General features: G+C 49.2%; 1 pseudogene; it reads right to left on the reverse strand.

The window, feature by feature from the left end:
- The window catches only part of LOC138489425 (zinc finger protein 271-like), a 394,913-nt pseudogene that overhangs the window by 87,581 nt on the left and 289,521 nt on the right, over window positions 1-17,811 (reverse strand).

Consider the following 17,811-nt stretch of genomic DNA (forward strand, 5'->3'; position numbering starts at 1 on the left):
GCTGTGGCATGCTGGAGTTCCAAGTGCTTTCAAACATTCAATTGCTGAAAGGTATGAAACATAAGACAAGAGACTAAGAGGTGAGATGCCTGAAGTAATTTTGAAGCAATGAAAACACTGATTTGAAGTAGATATAAAGACATATCTAGGTGGCATGCCACGTTAGAATTGACACTGAAAAGGGACTTTCAGGCCCTGCTGTTTGAATAGGTCATAAGAGATTTCCCATGGAAATCGTTGGTGTAACTATAGATTTGCCGGACTACAGTGCGTGAGGTTGAAAGTTCTAGGCAGCTGTCAGAATCCACATTTTTTTTTAAATTTGATTTATTGACATCGCAAAATGATTGTAAGGCTTTTTACTCACTTGTTTAATGTCTTTAAAGTCATTTAAACAGTAAATTTGACATCAGCTAGTCCCGAGATTGGTGACATGCTGTGGCATGATAAGTGCTTAAAATATGCATTTGCTGAAAGTGTTTCAATTTAAAACAATCCCACACTGATTGAGAGGGTATTTTTCACTTGTAGAATGTGTTTGAACTCCTTAAAACTGCACATTTTTCATCAGCCAGTCCAGAGATTGGTGGCATGCATGGCATGCTGTGGCATGTGCCACATGTCACATTCGGCTCCTACCCCTTCTCGGAATATTTTCATGATGCATTCCCACAATATCATACCCCTCAACTCGCACGCTTTTGGCGGGTGTCACCCGCCACTTAGGCAGCTCCCTCACCCGCCAAGCTCCCTACACACCCATATGAATCAATGGGCTTTCACCCGCAAAATGCAAAAGTCAGGTGTTTTCACCCGCTCAAGGGCCATGCAAGGTTCAGAGCTATGCAATATATTCTAGTACAAAAACATTATCATGCTGATTGTGCTCACACATGTCCATGATATGCCACTACCCCCACGTAAGAACACTCGTCATATTGGTTTTGTTAGTGAGAGCGAAATGCCACAATTAGAAAACATGTCCACACTCGCTGTTGTAGGGGTTGTTAGAACCCCGCTAGATCCTGTGGCGCAAACTGCAAATGAGGAACGCGGAGCTAACGTGAAACACAACCTACTTTATTTGTAACATACGCGGCAACTACCGCAACCCGGGTCCCACCCCTCCCAAACCCCTGCGTAACATCCTGTCTGTTCTGCGCTGAGGCCGCAACGACGGCCCGCCCACATAACGATGTGGACATGCAGGCATCTCCCCCCTTTTTAACATGCTAGTCCATTCTCGCTGATTTACCCCATTTCCTCTATGAGGCAAAGCGGCTTCATGCGGCTTCTGTGAGGTCTCCTTGAGCTACGGGGGGTCGCCCACTCAGTTGTCTGTGGGGCGGTGTTTTGCTCACCTTCGGACTCTTCCCTGTCTCCTTGGTATGGTTCATCTTGTATTCTTTCTTCTTCGCTGTCCCTGTTCATTTCCCAGGCCTCTCCCTGGTTGGAAGTCGCACGTTTGAAGTACAATATGTTTCGTGTCACTGACGAGCAGTCGCTTCTCTGTGCCGTGACCATCGTGCCTTTCTTGTGTGTCACGATGAGTGGAGTAGATGATGTGGCGTCTTCCTTTCTGTTCTTTGGTTGTCGAAGCCATACTTCATCTCCCGGTTGCATGGGGGTCTCGCGGGCTCGTCTCTTGCGATCTGTGACCTCCTTCATTTTTGCTTTTCCCACTTCATCGTTGACTCTTGCCTCTTGTTCCAGAGCCGTCAGCTCTTGGGGCCTGCGATCTTCAGGTAGCCTCGCCTTGACCGGCCTCCGGAACAACAGATCCGCGGGGCATATCCCTGTCGTGCGGTGGGGTGTGTGTCTGTACTCTCTTAGGAGTTGGTTGAGCACCTGCTCGAAAGGTTTGTTTTGGATGTTAGCAATTTGGAGTGTCCTCTTGATGCTGGCCATGAATCTCTCAACCATGCCATTTGCTTGTGGCCAGCGAAGGGTTATTTTACAGTGTTGGAAACCCATATATTTAGCAAAGTTCTGGAAGTCGTGGCTTGCGAATGTGGGGCCGTTGTCCGACTTTATGATCTTGGGGATTCCGTACGCCGACAGCATTCGATCTAGCTGCTTTTGACTATCTGTGCGTCCAGGAACCGTGAGTGTTCGTCCATGAGCACTACTACATGTGTGCGTTCACTTAGTGGTCCGAAAAGGTCTACTGCAAGTTCCTCCCACACCTGCTTCGGTAATGATGATGTTTGCAGTGGGTTTGGGTGTGGAGGTGGTGCTACTTGTGCACAGATGTGGCAAGCCCCCACAATGTCTTCTACCAGTCTGTCGAGCTGTGGAAAACCACACTTTTTGTCACAGGAGGCGCTTTGTTGCTACCACCCCTCTGTGTCCTTCTTGAGCCAGATGCACTGTCTTCTCTCGAAGTGTCCTTGGAATGATCACTTTGCAGCCTTTTAGCAATATGTGATCAGACACTACGGTTAGTTCGTCTCTGACCAGATCGAGTCACTTGACGTCTTCTCGTGTGGTTTTCGCCTCTGATCTTGCTTGCTGCCTCATGAGTGTTTTCATGTTCGTCTGCAGACAGTGTCTCACAATTCGGAGGGCTGGGTCTAGCTCTGATTGTGTGGACAGTTCTGCCCATCCTACCGGCAGTAGTTGTAGATGATGCACTACATAGTTTATGTATGCGTCTGCGATAGAGGGTTGTGACTCAGCTGATTCCGTTGGATGACAGGACAAGTAGTCCACTGGATTCTCTTTGTTGACAGGGCGGTGCTTTACCGTGAATTTGTAGTCCTGTAGACGCAGACCCCATCTGGCGATCCTCTGGGGCATTCTAGCTTTGGGGTCGCCGTAAATGGTGAGCAGTGCCTTGTGATCTGTGACTATTGTGAATTCCTTTCCGAATAAGAACAAGTGAAAATACTTGCATGCCCATACCACCGCTAGGCTTTCTTTTTCCGCCTGGGAGTATGCCTGTTCTGTGGCGGTCAGACTCCTGCTGGCATAAACCACTATGTGGATGTTGGACGGTTCTGCTGAGTCTTTTTGGGTGAGGATGGCACCGAGTCCCACTGGGCTGGCATCAACGATGATTTCAGTGTCCCGACGAGTGTCGAAGTAAGCCATGTCGTCCGCTTGCGAGATGGCGTTCCGGATTGCCTTGAATGCTTTCTGGCACTCTGTCGACCAGGTGGACGGTGTATCTATGCATGTGAGCAGGCGCAGGGGGTTACTTACAGCGGCATAGTCCTTCAGATACCTCGAGCAGTAGCTGGCCAGCCCCAAGAAGGAGCGCAAGTCAGTCGTGGTCTTGGGGTGTGTGGCTGAGTTAAGAGCTTTGACTTTGTCGGGGTCTGGTCTCATCCCTTTTTCTGAAAAGATATGACCAAAGAATCTTAGTGACCCTTTTGAGAATTCACATTTGGCCTTGTTTAACATGAGTCCTGCTACCTCCAGGGCCTGGCATACCCTGTGTAGTGCCATGTCGTGCTCCTCCTGTGTTTTACCGTATACCAGTACATCATCCGAATAGTTCAAACAGTTTGGTACGTGTCTAATTACCCAGTGTATTCCTTCTTGAAAAATGTCAGCAGCTGAAGAGATGCCAAAGCTGAGCCTTTTGTATTGGCCAAGGTGGGTTACGAATGTGTGATGTATCTGGATTCTGAAGCAATTTCAATCTGGCGGTGCCCTTTTGTTAAATCTAATTTTGAGAACATTTTTGCCCCGTGGAGGAGGTGAATCATATCCCTGATTCTGGGAGCTTGGTGTCTCTCTCTCGATGGCGATGTTGGCTCTGCACATGTCGACACACAAGCGTATGGATCCGTCCGGGGACTTCTTGGGGACGGGGACAATGGGTGATACCCAGGGCGTGGGGCCTGAGATGGGTTCAATTACGTTCATTTTGATGAGTTTGTCTAGTTCGTCCTCCACCTGCCTTTGAATGTTGATTGGAATGCCCCGATAATGTTAATGTTGGGCTACGGGTTTGACGAGTGGGTTAATGTTAAGATGCACTTTTCTGTTCTTTAGTTTCCTGAGACCAGTGAACAATCTGGGGAAGGTTTGTTCGATCGCCTGTGGTTTGGCAAAGTATTTGTGCACCATCAGTTGGTACAATATGTGCACTAGACCCATGTCCACTGCCATCTGAAAACTTAGAATGCAACCACTGTTGGCCTCCGTTTTCAAAATGTGTAGGGGAATTTTTTATGCGTGCTCGTTATGAGTGCACCATGCCGTGATCGTGCCTTTGCATGGTAGAGGGGTTGTGGCACCGTAGGGCTTTATATGTCCACAGAGGCCTTCCTGATTCTTGGCGGTGGCGTGAGAGACTCATATGCTTGTTCACTAATGATATTGACTGTTGCACCGGTATCGGTCAGGAATTTTAGCGGGGTATTGTTGACATGCAATGTGAGGATTGGGCTGTGTTGGGTGGCCGTGGTGTTGTTGAGGGGCCACACGTATCCTTTTTTTCTCTGGTCTTCTTCTGAAGATGGGGTTTTGCTGCTGGTGGGGATCGCATCTCAATGTATCTGACGAAACGCCTTCTTTGAGAGTGTCTAGAGTCGCCTGTCCTCTCGTGGATAGAAGCCCCTCCGGTCTCTGTCTTCTCTCCTGGAGGTTGTGCGTTCGCTCTCCCTTCTAGAGCTTGGTGGGCTTTGGCGGGTGTTTCTGAGCCTTTCTTGGGCTTGCTGTTTGCCTGGAATGGGTCCTGGTGCGTTTTTGCACAATGCCCTGTAGTGGTCCATTCCCCCACATGCGGCGCATTGTTGTCCTATTGCAGGGCACTCCCCCGCGTGTGGGTATTTGTATCCGCATTTATAACATGTAGCGTCAGGGCGCTTCCCTCCTTGGTTGGGGGTTGCGTACAGTTTGTTGATGGTGTCAGGGTTTTCTGTGGGCTGTTGTATAGAGGAACAACAAAAATGAACCTGGGCGAAATGAGATCAGAACATCTGTACACATTTAAACAATACCAGGTCTTGTCAAAAAATATATATATTTATTTATAAACAATTTACACAAATATTTATTGTTCTCAACATCCCCATTTAAACACCACCATTCATTCCATCATTCATTCACACTCTCACTATACATGTCAATATTCCACACTTGTGGTACTCAGACCACCTAGAACCAATATATTAACATATATTTCAACACCTCTTGGTGATTACAGTAAGTGTTAATACAAAAACAAATAGCATCCTGCTTATTTGCTGTAACTCAACATATGTTTCGGTCATCACAATAGGCCCCTAATTTAAGCCGGTAAATATAAGCGACCTTCTTCAGGAGACGGATGGTTCTGTTGCAACCACTTCGAAATGTCAAAAGGTGGAGGATGTCATCAAAACTCAATCTACAAACAAACAATATACATAACATCAGAATTCCGATCTCTTATTTGTTTAGACACAGATATATATTGTGTATATATCTCAGTTTATGTGTATACAGATTGGCACTCACCTCCACGGGAAATAATGGAGACGCGTGTCAACGATGGACTAAATCCTGCAGTGGTGCTAGATAACTCTGCGCCTATACTGCAACGTAAGAGGAGGACAAAGCATCTTAGTAAGCCTGCCCTATAAACAATACACCATTGTATAAACGGTCTGGACACACTGTCTTACCTGATCAAAGATTCAGGTATGGGGGTGTCTTGCGTCTTTAGTAAATAAATCCAAAGAGGAAGAATCCCTGTTCTCGCCTGAAATGCAACCCAGACACTCAATACTCAAATATTTTCATCTTGGCCACACTGGAGGTAATCAAAACCTCCTATCAATTCGCCTCACCTCATGTGGCCGAGTCCAGAAATGTTCTAATCTGGTACCCCAGTTTTTTCTCACTGCGCGGTGATTCCAGTTCAATGTTCCTGAAGGGATACATGGAACAAAACGTCATGCCCATATATGTAACTAGCTCAAAGCATTATCAAGGTTTTTTTTAATGCTGTTGTCTCACTCCCCTGCCCCTCCCCAAATAGACTTTTGTGGAGGAAACAGATTTAAATTCCCTTTATGAACCTTTGTTCAATCATGCTGGAGTTCTATAACAACCCCACTCTCATATTAGGCTTTTATGACCCTAAAAATAATAAGGGGTCAGCGTGCACAGTGACTGCCAAACAGCTTCTAATGCTTATAAAAAAACACACAACTGCTGCCTTAACTGGGCTCCATGGCTGTTCAAACGCCTCTATACGAGTGAAAAGGGGAAAAAACAGACACATCCAGCATCTGTTTACATGTGCTATGCATGCTGATTGTCAGTAGAAATGGAATTGAAAGGGTTACGTTTACCCTCGCACTCTCTCTCTCTTCAAAACAGCAAACAAACTTTGTGGATTTAAACACTCAAACCCACACACACATTTTACTTACCATGGGTTCCTTCTCTCTTGTCCTGCATACACTCCAAATTTCGTGCTGTTTCCTGGGCGTGGCTTCCTTAAATATGCCATCAACATGGTGAAAGGACTCTTGAGCCCCAATTCCCAGAGGCTTCTGGGCAATGTAGTCCCTCCGTAAGCAAAACATTTTTTTCTTTTTTTCTTTTTCCTTTTTCATGAACCAAATAGTGTTTGTATAGAGACTTTGCCCGGGTTGTAGAGTTGTGACTCCACCGCTGCTTCCAGGCGGGCCAGCGTTACGATTTCTTCTAATGACCTCTGTTTTTGTAATTGTTGTTTGCGAAATGGTCGAGAGAGACATCCCGTGATCTGAGTGCTTCTTCATTTGAATATTTGTGAAAAACGCAATGTTTCAGTTTGATGGGGAGGCGCATGACAAAATTGTCTATGGATTCGCCCTTCTCCTGTCTGGTAGTGTGAAATATGTGGCGCTCATAATCAATGTTGGTGTGTGGTGCGAAGTATTATGAGAGTTTGGCGTGAAGTTCTCCATATGTCACAGTGTCCACATTCACCTGCAATGTCTCTCACCGCCGGTCCTACTGCCATAAAGAGTGTGTTCTTGAGCCTTTCGTCGTACGTTAGGCCTATGGCTCCAGCATAGAATTTAAAGTCTCAGAGCCATGTGACCCAACGAGGCCCCAAGTTCGAGGTGTCCGGTATTTCAAATGGGCTTGGCATGTGCATGATTTGTGACGTGCCACTGGCTGTCTGTGCTTGTTGATCATTTCCTTGTGAGTTGTCTGCACCCCCTGAGGATGACGCTGTTGCTAGCGCTGGGTCTGACATGCTTGCGTGAGGGATAGGTGTGTCAGAAGATTTGTGTTTAGCGCTAGGTCATTTGCAGCTGCCCTGTCTGTACCTTCTATCTTCGCTGTTGTGGTGCTGTTTGTATGCTTGCTTCCTTTTTCCTTCCTTAGTCTATTCAGCTCATGTCTCACGTGTGTGTGGCTCACTTGTAGGCTTATGGGTGGGCTTCTTTGGAGCTTATGTTTCTATCATGTTGCATTTTGGTACTTATAGTTCAGCATTTTTAATCTGAAGAGGAATGCAAAATGACTTGTCAGGGTTTGCAGAAAGTTATTTTAGAGCTGTTTCTGCAAATGTTTAATGTTGAAAGGTGTGAGTGAAGTATTGCTCTAAGATTAAATGAGTGGACAGTGGCTAAGCGTATCTGCATTTCTAGCTTTGGTGGGCTTTAGAATTAATATTGTGCAGAATACCTTGCATGTCAAATATTAAATGTATTCTTAGTGTAATTAGGAGTTACCAGATAATTAACCTTACTAACTTTGCAGAAGAATCACTGCGACATGGCAGACAAGGAACGTTTGACACTGCAGACAGGAAGCACATGTCTGCACTGCAGTCACTGCAGACAGGAAGCAGATGTCTGCACTGCACTCACTGCAGACAGGAAGCAGATGTCTGCACTGCAGTCACTGCAGAAAGGAAGCACATGTCTGCCGTGCACTCACCGCAGACAGGAAGCACATGTCTGCAGTGCAATCACCGCAGACAGGAAGCACATGTCTGCAGTGCACTCACCGCAGACAGGAAGCACATGTCTGCAGTGCAATCACCGCAGACAGGAAGCACATGTCTGCAGTGCACTCACCGCAGACAGGAAGCACATGTCTGCCGTGCACTCACCGCAGACAGGAAGCACAAGTCTGCCGTGCACTCACTGCAGACAGGAAGCACATGTCTGCAGTGCACTCACTGCAGGAAACACACTGTGAGCAGGCTTCGGGCAGGTAGCTGAGGCATGGCTGTGTGGGATCATGCTCTCGCCTGGTGAGCTGCCAGGTCAGGTGCCTCATCAGTAGAATGAATATGATAGCTGCTGCAGATCAGCTGCCTATTCGGGACCAGGCCAGACCCCCATACAGCTGCCACTCATCATGACAGGCTCTACACATAGCGGTAGGATCTGTACTTGAAATCTGTAGATGGTAGGACTGCATAAAAAGCAATAGCCTACCACCTACATTGGTAGGGTTGGCAAGTATGCCAAACCATGGGGGCGCTCAGGGAAAACTAATTTAGCTGCCAGAGATCAGCTAAAGGGCCCTTCTCACAGGCTGGTCATTGGGTAGCTCTATATAAGGGTCATTGTCTAAGCTCCTGGATCTTACAATCAAAGTGTAAAGCAAAGGTGTAAGCACTTCAACCTTTGCTTTTATGATCTGGGGATTCTCATGCTATTTGGTGTCAGATTGGGCGTGTGGAACAGGATGTGCATTTGAGCCCCCATAGGGCTCAATGGGAATGGGGAGGATGCAAACAACGGGCCCGTTAATTACCAGGCGTCCTTAGCGGGTCCTGTGAGGAGACCTCGTAATGATGCGTTAGTGGATTAACAGGGCGGGAAGCTCTACCGGGCCGTTAACCCCCTACCACCAGGGTCATGATGAAGCCCATTCTCTTTGAATCCGCTTGACTTTGCCACATGGAAGAAAGTAATTGCATGTGACATGTAATTTGCATGCAGCATTTACACTTTTCCAAAAACGTATTGGAAAAGTGTCGCGTAAAGGCGATTTCGCTGTTGTTTTACACTTTGGATTTCAGCTTCACTTTACCAAAATTGCATGGTGGGAACGTTTTACGCATTCATGCAAACAGACACGCCCTCCCCCAGTGCAATTTAGGATTCAAGTATAAGGACTCCCATGTGTAATGATACGTCATTCTGAGAGCGCGTGGCGGGTTCATTATTGGCTCTTACTGTGGCCACTCTTCCTGCATCCACGCTCTGGCATCCTTCATTATAACATAGTTCTTCTCACTGCAGTAACGCAGGATGAGTGTTCATTCTGGCACAGCGTCTTTGAACCTTGTTTTGTAGCTGGTACAGAATGGGCTAACATGTAATGAACATGCATAGACACGCGATCTGCCTGTTAAGTACATTCCGGCCCATCCTGATCACGTGTCCAGCACAAAATGTGTTAGGCCGGATGGCCTATCGAAAGGAAGGGCGTGAGACCGGAGGAACAGATACTATCTTCTTTATTACAATACATAATAAGTACTACCTTTCCTTTCCTCCTCCCCTCTTCCACGTCATTTCCCATGTGGTCTCTGTCTTAAAGGGACAGTGCCCCACAACATCACCCCCGGAAGAATATCCTGACATCTGCTTAACATTCCTCGACCAAGCAGGTTGGCCTCCTGATGATCCAATGAGGACTCTCACTCCTCTCGCCACTCATGTGTGGCCCTTTTGCTTCCACCGGCTCTGTTACTCGGTGACAGGTTTCCTCTGGGGGCCTCCACAGATCTTCTCTGGGTTCTCAGGGTTGCGGGTCAGGATCTGGCAGCGGAGGACTTTCGTTCTCTCTCTTAACAAAATGTTTAAATTGGGAACTGTTTCTCGTGACTTCTCTGTCTGCGTTCTCTGCTGTCATCATGGTGCCTTTGATAGCTGTGACGCTGAATGGCTTTGGTGCGAACTGGACATCCGTCTTCTTGGAGGTTGCTTTTTGCACCAGAACTTTATCCCCTATTTGGAACTCTTTGGGCCTTGCCCCTCTCCTCATGTCTGTGTCTGCTTAAGTCTTCTGTTTCCTCTCAGTGTCCCTTCGTATGACTTTGCGGTCTCCTTCCTGCTGGATCATCGAATGTCTCACAATGCGGGTGTGAACTTTATATTGCATCATTAGCTCTGCCGGTGTCTTGTTGGTGGCCTTGTGGGGAGTGTGCCGGTAGTTCCAGAGTAGACGGCACAGCGCCTGATGTGGGTCAGTGACTTCAATGCAAGCTCTCTCTATCATTTTCTTAATGGAGGCCATAAATCGTTCGGCCATTCCATTGACTTGTGGCCATCTGGGGTGATCTTCTGATGGGTGAACCCCATGTGGTTTGTGAAGGATGTGAACTTGCGGCCACTGGCCCATTGTCGGACTTGATCGTGTCACAGATTCCTCATTCACTCAATATTTCATCAAATGCTGCCACTACATGGGCAAATGCTGTGGTCGCTTCCTTCTTGACGATTGGGAACCTTGAGTATTTGCCTATGAATAGGAGGAAGTATTGACCCAAATTGTCACGACCCACATCCAGAAGACCCCTTGGCAAGCCCATGGGCCAGGAAGGGTCTTGACTTGGGTCTCCACTAAATCCAGGCATCCTTGGGGCCAGTCCTGGCGCCTTTGGCGCCAGGCTCATACTTGATAAAGGACTTGTGTTGGGAACTACTTTATTTCAGTGCCAGTCAACATGGAGGCATCCACATAGCTTGGCTCCTTGGAACCAAGCTATGCGGTATAGTATTTTTGGGTGTGGTACCATAGGAACTATTTTACCTGGACTACTTTCTTCAAACTATTTAAACCTCACCCGACTGGGATAACACGCTTCGCGTTACTTTGCAATTCTGCAATGTGACACTCACTGTGTTCAGCTGCACCCGCGAACCTCGGAAGAACATCATCTGGTAAGAAGGAAAAGGACATTGTTAGCTGCAGCAGCTTACCTGTAATTTCATCGTCAGCTGTGTACAGCTCTTGCGATCAGCATCCTGGAACCAGCCCTCCTCCCGGACCGACAGATCTGCAAAAAAGGAAGAAACAAGGCATTAGACATTTTACAATTTAACAAACTGTGCCGAAAAGCTTACCTCGCAAGCCGCTCCTCGACCAGCATTGCCTCAGGAATTCCATGCACCGGGTGAGCACCGTGACCTGTTGGGAAGAAAAGACAAAAGACAACAGGTTAGCAAAAGGCAAGGCATCATAGCGATGCGCATAGCGCCTACTCACCGCATCAAGGCGCTCTAAATACGCCATTACTTACCGGCGAGACCCAATTCAGTCTATGCCACATATTGGACTTCGCGCACCTAAGGAAGAGAAAAAGACATTAGTTAAACCAAAAAAGGCATGCAAGGAAAACAATATACCACAGCAATAAGACCTACCTGAAAGACCTAAAGCGGGCCGGCATCAGTGAAGTAACTTGATCGCAATCACCCACCAAGCACAACGCACCCCTGCCAAGTAGGCAGGACGGAGAACACACCTGCATTAAAAACAAGGCAGAACCCTCCCAATGGTCACACCTGGGAACCGCAGAGAAGGATACCTGAGTCCCAACTGCTGGGTGGCGTCCCCGTGGAACCAGGTGAGCGTAAAAGAACGCGAAGCCTGCCAAACCAATCCACCTGGGCGCCATGGAGACCTCAGAATTAGACCAATTGGCCCAATTAATAGGAGAACTGCGCGCCGAGGTTCATTCTGCCCGACAGGAGACTAACGCTCTCCGAAGAGATTTAATAGTGACTAAGGAGCGCACTGAGGACATTAGCAGACAATACTTGCAATCACAAGCAGGACAGTCACCTCTACTTGGAAGCAACCCAACGATGCAGAATCCTACCCTGCCATCCACTTCCTCTACTCCGGTACAAATTATGCTACCAGGAACAGTTCCTTTGGCACCACCGGAGCGGTTTACGGGTGATCCACGGAAATACGCAGCTTTCATGAATCAGTGTCGCCTTCACTTTCTTTGCAGGCCTGGAGCATTCCCAAATGACCAAGCTCGGGCAGCCTTTGTTTTATCATACTGGAGTGGTAGCGCAGCAGATTGATCTGTACCATTGGTGACCCATGATGATCCTTTATTACATGGCTTTGGGGGATTTCAAAGGTAAATGGAGAAACATTTTGCTCGCCATACCCAAGAGCAAGCAGTGCACAATGAACTCCTTTCCCTCTGACAGGGGAATCAGGACTTGTTAATGTACATTGCTACTTTAACAGATTGGTTGCCGAAGCTAGGTGGCCTGAAAACAAAAGAACCCCATTGTTTCATCGGGGCTTACAAGGCGAATTAAAAGACGTTCTAGCTCAAGTAGTTGATCCTCCTCGAGAATGTTCTGAGTTGATAAATCTGGTCGTACAACTAGACCACCGGTTGCAAGACCGAAAAGCAGATAGTTCCAAAATGGATCCTCGGGCTGTGTATGTTTGGTCTAGAGACAATGGGCCTCATTACACGGTAGGCGGTAGGGATTTACCGGTACCGGTAAGGGAATACCGGTATCGTTAAATCCCCTCCACAATCACGACCCGAACAAACCGCTATTAGCGGCACCGCTAAGTACGGTGTCACTATTAGCGGCAAGTTCGTGGGCGCGCGACCCCTCAGTCCAGAAATAGCGCCATAGCGCTAATAGCACGCCATCACAAGCCATGCGGACATGGCAATAGCGGCATGGCGAAGACCCAAAAACCCCTTACCGGCAAGGCGCTAATACCGGCATCGCGAACCACCCGTTAAAAGACCTGAGCAGTGTTCCCACCTGCCACAGGTTGACAAAATCAGCACAGGTGGAGGCAATGGAGACTGGCAGCACAAAAGAGCACACCACACCCCTTCCCACACCCATTTCCACACCAAGATGGATGCACTACTAGCAGCATTACATGGGCTGGAGGACATGATTGCAGTGCAGCAGCTACAACAACTTTCAGCACAGAGGAGACGCAGGAGGAGGAGGAGGAGGGCAAGACAGGCGCAGCAAGCACCACCAGTGCACCTAGAGATACCACAGAGGCAGCCACCAATTCCTAGGATCAGAGCCAGTCCATTCAACCTAACCCCTGAGCAGATACACACCCTGTACCGTCTGGACCGGGATACCATCACCACCATTGTAGACATGATATACGACGACATTGTGAGTCTCATAGACATCTGTACTGCCATCCCCCCTCTACTGAAGGTGGTAACTGTGCTCCACTTCTTGGCCACAGGTACCTACCAGCATACGGTAGGTCAGATGCATGGCATATCACAACCAGTATTCTCACGCACGCTTAACCCGGTGCTCGATGCCCTCCTGAAGCACACAAGTCAACACATAGCCATGCCACGGACTGCCCAGGAGATCTCCAACACCAAAGATTGGCTTCCATTCACTGGCAGGCATCCCAAGTTGCATCGGGGCCATCGACTGTACCCATGTTGAGCTGGTGGTCCCACATGCAATACCACTCCATCAACGTCCAAATGGTATGTGACTCCAACAAGATCATCACACATTGTTGTGCCCAATATCCAAGATCAACCCATGATTCAATGGTCCTGGGGAACTCGACAATACCACGATACATGGAGAGACATGCTGGACAACGTTTGTGGCTACTTGGTGAGTAGCAGGCCAACCACATGGCAGTGTGATGTGGATTGTGAGTGTGGGGGGGTGCATACTCCAACTGGGTGTGAGTGGGGGGGTGGGAGATGCATACTCCAACTGGGTGTGAGTGGGGGGGGGTGGGAGATGCATACTCCAACTGGGTGTGAGTGGGGGGGGGTGGGAGATGCATACTCCAACTGGGTGTGAGTGTGGGGGGGGTGCATACTCCAACTGGGTGTGAGTGTGGGGGGGTGGGAGATGCATACTCCAACTGGGTGTGAGTGGCGGGGGGTGGGAGATGCATACCCTAACTGGGTGTGAACTGGTGTCAGGAGAAGAATGGAAATACATATTAGCATCACTGTCCAGTGAGGCAGCCCACAATGGACCAGACACAAAACCACATGCAAGTTGTGATTTGCCGGACAAAGATATCAATCCATTCCGCCAAACATGCCATTTCCAACCACATGCACACCGCACAACACACCATTTGCCCCATAACACAAATCAGCAACATGCATGGAAAAATCACATCAGAAATGTACGCTGAACAACATCAGAAATGATCCGCGCCCATGAGTGCATACAAATGGATCTCCTGTAGCCATTGAAGTGAGCCACACCCGTACAACACTACTGAATTGCCATTAAACAGCATGGGGACTTCAAATGAGGAATGGCAGTATACTAGCAGTGTGGTACAAACGTTGCCAGGGGCGGGAAACATGAATGACTTAAACTCAGCCAGGACATGGCAATCTCTGCCGTATGCATGCATGGTGCATGTCCACTTGCAAGGACTACCTCACCTTCCCACATTGCAGTTACCCTGATTGCCATGTGTGCTTGGATCAGTGGATGTCATTCACAATGCTATGATTGTTTGTGTGATATGTACAGGTTCCACTGGATGTAAACACTTACACATACCCATTGTTGCACCCATCCAGGTGATGCCAGTTATCCCCTGAAGAGGTGTCTCCTTACCCCTGTACGGAACCCACAGAACAGGCACGAAGAGGACTACAATCGTGCACATATCCGTACCCGTGTGGTAGTTGAGCAGACATTTGGCCTTTTGAAAGCACGCTTCTGGTGCCTCAGCAGGTCGGGCGGGGCACTCCTGTATGGGCATGAGAAGGTGGCCAAGATCACCATGGCCTGTGTCATGCTGCACAATATGTGTATCAGACGGAATGTGACAATGCCCCCTGACATTGAACTGCAACCACCTGCTGAGGATGATGACGGGGATGAGGATGGAGGAGAGGGGGCTGCAGGTCATGCAGGTGGCGATGCCCAGGAGGGACGTGCTGTGCGCCAGCACCTGATAGACCATTGTTTCTGATACACATGGATTAGGAGGGTACAATTGATGTGGAGCTCAGGACACTGGGTATTGGGAGGACATTGAGACTGTGCACCCTTCACCAATAAAGCACACATACACAATAATCAATGTCCAGTCATGTGATTATCCATGCCATAAAATGTGTATTGAGCATTATGTGAATCAAAAGTGCATGTACCCTCCACCCCAAACATCCTCTCCCTCCCCCCCTCCCCCCACAACTCCCCTAAACACCCTCCCCCCCTCCCCCCATAACTCCCCCAAACACCCTCATCCCCCTCCCCCCACAACTCCCCCAAACACCCTCACCCCCCTCCTCCACAACTCCCAGAAACATGGTGTGCACATCAGTGCTGCATTAGTCTGCAAGTGTCAACAGTGACAGGCTGGCCCTACTTCCTTCTCCACTACCACCATTGGGGGGTTGTGAGTCTGGCCGCCGCAAGGACCGGCTGGACCTGCGCAGGTTGCTTGTTTGGTCGGAGCAGGCAGACGAGGAGGTGCCTGGTTGATCAGGTCCCTGTGTGTGACGCATGCTCTCCATCGCCTCAGCAATGCGGGTTAGGACCTGCCTCACAGCGGCCATCTCATTACATAAGCGTGTCGTGTTGCTGTCCATGGCGGCTTTCATGTCCCTTGAAAACTCCCGAATCTCCTCCCTGGACAAGGCAGCCTCGCTCACTTGCCAGCCAACCAGGGCATTGAGCTCCTCCTGGCGCTGTCGTATTAGGCTTATGCTCACGTCTGTGGCCCTGCCCCTGTTTCTCCTCGGCGCAGCTTGCTGCATGTGGCGCTATCAGGTGAGCTTGCCACGGGACTCAATAACACTGCCAGTGATTCTCCGGCATACACCTCATGGATGCTGTCATTTGGTGTGTTGCATGGGCTGTGGTGTGAAGACAGCTGGGGACTGGGTGTACGCTGCACTTCCGGTGTCGGACATGGGTCCTCCACATCACTCATGGGTGCCGTGGTAGCTGCTTCCCCGACGGAGCTATTGGCTGCGGACAGCGTGCCTTCTGCCACTGGCTCCTGAGTGGTGGGGGTGGGTGGTGTGGGTGCTACCACAGTGTCAGATGGGATATCAACCCTTGGTGTAGTCGGTGCGTGTGTGGCTTTGGACCGCTGGGCCACTCCAGATTTCCCAGTGCCCCTCGATGTACTGGGCCTGGTGCCTGCATCCTTGCCCTTGGCCTGCTTTTTGGGTGGTGGGGCCTGCGTTGCAGAGTCTAGCTCCTCACTGTCAGATTGTGAGCCTGTGGGGGAGCAAGACAAGGATAGCATCAGTGATGGGTCAACGTGCATCATGCATATGTTGTTGTTGCTGCAGTTCTATGGATTTGGACATCTAGTTTGGACATGCAGTTGTTGGCCAGATGGGCGGGTCATCCAGACATGAGTCAGGGTGACACGTGTGTGAGGTGCTGCATGCATGTGGTTGTGTGGGGATGTGCACGGCATATGTGCAGGGTTCTATACATGTGTGTGTGGTGCCCCCATCCATTAGATAATTCCCATGTCACATTTGGGGGAGGACCTCATGCTTTGCATTGCAGTGTTTTGCGTGGACACTCACCTCCATCTGACGTTGTTGCCACACCGCGCTCCATTTGGCCCACTCCCTCGATGGATTCAATGCCAATGGTGCTGGCACATGTCTCCTCCCACTCCTGCATCTTCATCGGGGATCCTCCTCCGCCTCCTGTTCCCATGGCCAGACTCCTGTTGGCCGATAGTATACTGCGTACATGGAGGTGCAGATCGTCCCACTGCTTGCGCACGTCCTTTACGGTGCGGGGGGTGGTGCCCACCGCACTGACTTTCCGCGCCACCTCTGCCCAGATCTCCTTTTTTCTCAGCAGTGCGGGACGCCGCATGTCGCTTGCAAACACTACATCTGCGTTTTCAGCTAGTGTGTCTGCTAGCATTGTCAACTCCTCGTCGGAGAAGCGTTGTTTGCGCTGGCGCGCATCACCTTTCTTTAAGGCCTTGGGCATTCTTTGATGTCGTGGGAAGAAGTTTTTCCAGCTGTGTGTTGCTGCAGGTCCTGTGTGCAGAGGATGGCAATGGATTGTGTTTTTAAAGATGGCCACCGAGCTCTTTCCAGTTTCTGTGCGATGACGCTATTTCCGGTTCCGCTTTTTTACGGTGACCGCTAATAGCGGTAAGCGCTATTAGCGGTAACCGCTATTTCCATGTAGCGTGAGGGCGGAGGTGCTATCAGCACTTTGGTCAAAGCCAGTAAGGTGCTCTTGGGGGACTTTTCCGGCATGGCAGTAGGGTAATTTACCGGCATGGCACTATGCGCGTGTCCGCGTACTCGGAATGGGGGGCTATTAACGGTCGCCTGCGAGGGCGGACACGCTAATAGCGCCATGCCGGAAAATTCCGTTTTTTACCATCTACCGTGTAATGAGGGCCATTGTAACTCGAGCACAAGAAAGCACTGTGGAGCCCATGCAAATTGGGGGGTGCGACCTCCATTAACAAAACAAGAGCGAGATAAAAGAAGGCAAAAACAACTATCTCTGTATTGTGCAAAACCTGGTTATTTCCTGAAGGACTGCCCGTTGAAACCCCCAAGGAAGATCGTCAGGGCCACGGAAAAAGATGAAGAGAAGGAATCTAAATCGGAAAACTACCCAGCTCGGCAAACGTAGAGGTCAGTTTGTCGAGTGAGAGGAAAGAGCCGCCGACCTCACACTTTGCAATACCAGTGATCTTAATCAATAACCAACGGTCATCAAGAATGTATGCTGTTGAGGCGTACATCGGCAGCGGGGCAGTCGGGAATTATATAGATGAAGACCTGGCTGCAGAGATGAGGCTTCCCTTATGTTCTAAGCCGACTACAGACAAGGTGACTACGGTGGATGGGACAGAAATCGCTTGCAGACCTGTTACCCA

This window comes from Ambystoma mexicanum, chromosome 9, assembly GCF_040938575.1.
Source record: "Ambystoma mexicanum isolate Mex_15411 chromosome 9, UKY_AmexF1_1, whole genome shotgun sequence".
NCBI classification, from domain to species: domain Eukaryota; kingdom Metazoa; phylum Chordata; class Amphibia; order Caudata; family Ambystomatidae; genus Ambystoma; species Ambystoma mexicanum.